The following is a 6,000-nucleotide window of genomic DNA, read 5'->3' on the forward strand; positions in this document are numbered from 1 at the left end:
GAATTGTTGTAATGATGGATGGCGCTAAATACAGGGAAATTCTTGAGGGAAACCTGTTTCAGTCTTCCAGAGATTTGAGACTGGGACGGAGGTTCACCTTCCAGCAGGACAATGACCCTAAGCATACTGCTATAGCAACACTCGAGTTGTTTAAGGGGAAACATTTAATTTTTTTGGAATGGCAAAGCCCAGACCTCAATCCAATTGAGAATCTGTGGTATGACTTAAAGATTGCTGTACACCAGCGGAACCCATCCAACTTGAAGGAGCTGGAGCAGTTTTGCCTTGAAGAATGGGCAAAAATCATAGTGGCTAGATGTGCCAAGCTTATAGTGACATACCCCAAGAGACTTGCAGCTGTAATTGCTGCAAAAGGTGGCTCTACAAGGTATTGACTGTGGGGGGGGGGGGTGAATAGTTATGCTGTCATGCCCTGACGTATGGAACTCTTGTTGGTTTAGTCAGGGTGTGGGAATCTATGTGATGTTTTCTATGTGTAGGATCTAGATTCGTATTCTATGTTTGGCCGGGTGTGATTCCCAATCAGAGGCAGCTGTCGCTCATTGTCTCTGATTGGGGATCATACTTAATTAGCCTGTTTGCCTACTATGTTTGTGGGATCTTGTTCCGTGTTGGCTTGTATGTGTATAGCCGGAGGACGTTGTTTATTGTTTTGTTGTATGTTTATTGAGTAAATAAACATGTTCGCATACCACGCTGCACCTTGGTCTGACCCGTCTCTCAACGTTCGTGACAGAAGATCCCACCAACAATGGACCAAGCAGCGTGCCCAGGAGCAGCAGACACCCTGGACACAGGTGGGTAAGAGTTTTTGGACAATTTTTTTTTTGAGGGGGGCTAAAAGGGTGGTCGGGGATCGATAGAGAAGAGCCCCGACCACTGCACTCGTGGGGGCTCAAGGAGGAGTCCTCACTGGAGGAGGACTGGGCGCGGAGAGTAAAGGACTGGTACAGTCGTAGACCACCAGCGTCGGTTCCCAGTCCGGCCAGTGGTGCGTGTCTCCAGTCTGGCCCGGCCCGTGCCTGCACCTCGCACCAAGCCAGTGGTGCGTGTTCCCAGTCCGGTACGGCCCGTGCCTGCTCCTCGCACCAAGCCAGTGGTGCGTGTTCCCAGTCCGGTATGGCCCGTGCCTGCTCCTCGCACCAGACCAGTGGTGCGCGTCCCTAGTCTGGCCCGGACCGTTCCTGCTCCTCGCACCAGACCTGTGGTGCATGTCTCCAGTCCGGCCCGGCCCGTTCCTGCTCCTTGCACCAGACCAGTGGTGCGTGTTCCCAGTCTGGCCCAGCCCGTGCCACCGGTGCCTGGTCCAGCACCGGTCAGCTGATCCATTCCGGAGCCAGAGCAGTCCGCTCCACCGGTTTCCAGTCCAGCTCCGGTCAGCGGCTCCACTCCGGAGCCAGAGCAGTCCGCTCCACCGGTGCCCAATCCAGCCCCGGTCAGCGGATCCATTCCGGAGCCAGACAAGTCCGCTCCACCGGTTTCCAGTCCAGCTCCGGTCAGCGGTTCCACTCCGGAGCAGTCCGCTCCACCGGGGTCCAGTTCAGCTCCGGTCAGCGGCTCCAGTCCAGACCCAGACGTCAGCTCCTCTCCAGGTTCGGGGTCTCCCACACCAGGGTCCAGACAGGGCTTGGTGCATCGCGGGAGGATTGCCGATCCAGGCCCAGACGTCAGCCCCTCTCCAGGTTCGGGGTCTCCCACACCAGGGTCCAGACAGGGCTTGGTGCATCGTGGGAGGAAGGAGAGGGAAAGCATCGCGCCGAGGTCCAGACCAGACCAGAGGCACAACGGGGAGGCTGAGAGGAAGAGGTCGTCATGCCCGGAGCCGTATCCGCCTCCGAGGCGGAATGCCCACACGGGGGGGGGGGGGGGGGGGGGGGTACTGTCACACCCTGACGTATGGAACTCTTGTTGGTTTAGTCAGGGTGTGGGAATCTATGTGATGTTTTCTATGTGTAGGATCTAGATTCGTATTTCTATGTTTGGCCGGGTGTGATTCCCAATCAGAGGCAGCTGTCGCTCGTTGTCTCTGATTGGGGATCATACTTAAGTAGCCTGTTTGCCTACTATGTTTGTGGGATCTTGTTCCGTGTTGGCTTGTATGTGTACAGTGAGGGAAAAAAGTATTTGATCCCCTGCTGATTTTGTAAGTTTGCCCACTGACAAAGAAATGATCAGTCTATAATTTTAATGGTAGGTTTATTTGAACAGTGAGAGACAGAATAACAACAAAATAATCCAGAAAAACGCATGTAAAAAATGTTATAAATTGATTTGCATTTGAATGAGGGAAATAAGTATTTGACCCCCTCTCAGTCAGAAAGATTTCTGGCTCCCAGGTGTCTTTTATACAGGTAACGAGCTGAGATTAGGAGCACACTCTTAAAGGGAGTGCACCTAATCTCAGTTTGTTACCTGTATAAAAGACACCTGTCCACAGAAGCAATCAATCAATCAGATTCCAAACTCTCCACCATGGCCAAGACCAAAGAGCTCTCCAAGGATGTCAGGGACAAGATTGTAGATCTACACAAGGCTGGAATGGGCTACAAGACCATCGCCAAGCAGCTTGGTGAGAAGGTGACAACAGTTGGTGCGATTATTCGCAAAAGAACTGTCAATCTCCCTCGGCCTGGGGCTCCATGCAAGATGTCACCTCGTGGAGTTGCAATGATCATGAGAATGGTGAGGAATCAGCCCAGAACTACACGGGAGGATCTTGTCAATGATCTCAAGGCAGCTGGGACCATAGTCACCAAGAAACAATTGGTAACACACTACGCTGTGAAAGACTGAAATCCTGCAGCGCCCGCAAGGTCCCCCTGCTCAAAAAAGCATACATACATGCCCGTCTGAAGTTTGCCAATGAACATCTGAATGATTCAGAGGAGAACTGGGTGAAAGTGTTGTGGTCAGATGAGACCAAAATGGAGCTCTTTGGCATCAACTCAACTCGCCGTGTTTGGAGGAGGAGAAATGCTGCCTGTGACCCCAAGAACACCATCCCCACCGTCAAACATGGAGGTGGAAACATTATGCTTTGGGGGTGTTTTTCTGCTAAGGGGACAGGACAACTTCACCGCATCAAAGGGACGATGGACGGGGCCATGTACCGTCAAATCTTGGGTGAGAACTTCCTTCCCTCAGCCAGGGCATTGGAAATGGGTCGTGGATGGGTATTCCAGCATGACAATGACCCAAAACACACGGCCAAGGCAACAAAGGAGTGGCTCAAGAAGAAGCACATTAAGGTCTTGGAGTGGCCTAGCCAGTCTCCAGACCTTAATCACATTAAAAATCTGTGGAGGGAGCTGAAGGTTCGAGTTGCCAAACGTCAACCTCGAAACCTTAATGACTTGGAGAAGATCTGCAAAGAGGAGTGGGACAAAATCCCTCCTGAGATGTGTGCAAACCTGGTGGCCAACTACAAGAAACGTCTGACCTCTGTGATTGCCAACAAGGGTTTTGCCACCAAGTACTAAGTCATGTTTTGCAGAGGGGTCAAATACTTATTTCCCTCATTAAAATGCAAATACATTTTTAAAAAATTTGACATGCGTTTTTCTGGATTCTTTTGTTGTTATTCTGTTTCTCACTGTTCAAATAAACCTACCATTAAAATTATAGACTGATCATTTCTTTGTCAGTGGGCAAACTTACAAAATCAGTAGGGGATCAAATACTTTTTTCCCTCACTGTATAGCCGGAGGACTTCACGTTACGTTGTTTATTGTTTTGTTGTATGTTTATTGAATAAATAAACATGTTCGCATACCACGCTGCACCTTGGCCTGACCCGTCTCTCAACGTTCGTGACATATGCACGCTCAAGTTTTCAGTTTATTTGTCTTATTTCTTGTTTGTTTCACAATAAAAAATATTTTGCATCTTCAAAGTGGTAGGCATGTTGTTTAAATCAAATGATACAAACCCCCCAAAAATCTATTTTAATTCCAGGTTGTAAGGCAACAAAATAGAAAAATGCGAAGGGGGGTGGATACTTTCGCAAGCCACTGTATTTCTCATTGTCTTTATATTTGTGCAGTAGCAGTGCGTGGGTAAAATCACTGGGAAAGCCAAGCCAGGGAAAAAAAGCCATATTACAACCTATGTGTTGTGATAATTGCGTTGTTTGCTCCAAAACCTGTTAGTTCATATGCCTTTGCGACCGTGATATTTAGGCCTAAGGCCGAGACAATAAGAAGACACAGTTGCAGAATAAATTCAACCACACCTTTGTTTCATCACAAAACCGGAGAGCAACATCTGTCTGGTGGAGTCCACAAAACATATTGCATGTAACAAACAGTTACATGACCTACAGCATGGTCAAGCAAGGTAATGTTTCCGAAATTTTTGGACTACTAAACAACTATTGATTTACAACCACGGAGAGTTACCGCAAGTCACAAAGAAAACAGGGCTGCCTCTACTATTCCAGCACCATTTCAACTTCAACCTCATCTAATCACCTATGCTTAGTCTAATACAGTGTCAACTAAAAGATACCAAAAACGATTTAGTCCAATCAATTTAAGCTAAATATGGTGTGGCTGTCCATGGTACTGATTTATGTGTGTGCATGCGCGTGCAAGTAGAAAAAACATGACTCACCCTACTTGAAGAGAAACGCCAATGCCATCCTCCTCTCTTTCATGTTGCCGAAACGGTCTATGACTGTCATACAGTACACGCTTTTAGTTTTTGTTGTCCTAGATTTCCTGGCTAAAATGCTTGCTCGCTAGCCTAACTTCCTTTCATGGTCAATGATGAGCTAGCTAGTTAACATAAGCCTACTAGCTACATCTAGCTACATATTGAACTTCCTTCCTCTCAGGCCAGAGGCACAATGTATGAATTTATGGTTGGATCAGAATCGCCATTATAATCCTTGGCCAGTACAGATAATTAAGTAAAGTCCAAATACCACAAGTCCAAATCCCTTTCTCCATCCATGGCTAATTTAGGAAAGGGACAATTTTATGAGATGCAACAATTCAAGTTTTTTCATCAATTACGTTTTGCTTTTGACTTTTTTGACTCTCTCTCTCTCTCTCTCTCTCTCTCTCTCTCTCTCTCTCTCTCTCTCTCTCTCTCTATCTAAGCCAAATGAACGTGTGATAACCTCTAAGTGTGAGTGCCAGATGCAGCGTCCCAGTGTGTCACTGTAGTGACGAGGTGACAAGCCACATTTCATGGACCAGATTAAGCATTTGAAGTTCCTCAAATCCCGTTATGGGTTTCACCCAGAACCCAGTGGCTGCTCTCTCTCTCTCTCTCTCTCTCTCTCTCTCTCTCTCTCTCTCTCTCTGTGTCTGTCTCTCTGTCTCTCTCTTTCTCTGTGTATGTGTGTGTGTGCGTGTGTGTGGCAGCTTTAGAGCAACGCAGCAAACCCCTCTGGATTGAAACTATGGTGATCCCCTTCATTTCTATTTTGCGCTCCATCCTCTGGCTTGTTCTCTTGTCGTGTTTATTCTGCCCCCTCCAACAGGGAGTAGCCCATAGCTAATATCCACTGAGTTATTGTTGAATCTAGAACCATAGTCAAGGCTGTTCTAAATAAGAAGAAACATATAATAGCTGGAGACTGTCTTGAAGTCATGCTGAAGGGACCATCTACAGTGGGAGTCATTCAGTCAGACATACACACACACACACACATACAAACATATATACAAACACACACACACACACATCTGGACTATACACTGAAGGCTAGCACAGACAGACACTCACCCACAGTGTCATAGATTAATACTGGGCAAGTTCATGTCTGGCTTAGGAGAAATTGGGGCAAGGCCTGTCTCTCTCTCTGTGTGTGTGTGTGTGTGTGTGTGTGTGTGTGTGTGTGTGTGTGTGTGTGTGTGTGTGTGTGTGTGTGTGTATGTGGTCTAATATAAAAGAGCAGTAGGGCAGAAGGTCGAGGCCTTAGGGGGATGGCTGCGTGAGTGGGCTGAGACTTGTAGCTCACGGATGGAGAAG

The 6,000-nt window shown here is 47.7% G+C and overlaps 1 protein-coding gene across 1 annotated transcript in view; it reads left to right on the plus strand.

The window, feature by feature from the left end:
• LOC311137905 (liprin-alpha-4-like) overlaps positions 1-6,000 on the plus strand; it is a gene marked incomplete at both ends in the record, with an annotated part of 85,212 nt that overhangs the window by 38,664 nt on the left and 40,548 nt on the right. The window lies entirely within an intron of this gene.

The sequence above is a fragment of the Coregonus lavaretus genome, assembly GCF_964263955.1.
Source record: "Coregonus lavaretus genome assembly, chromosome: 12".
NCBI classification, from domain to species: domain Eukaryota; kingdom Metazoa; phylum Chordata; class Actinopteri; order Salmoniformes; family Salmonidae; genus Coregonus; species Coregonus lavaretus.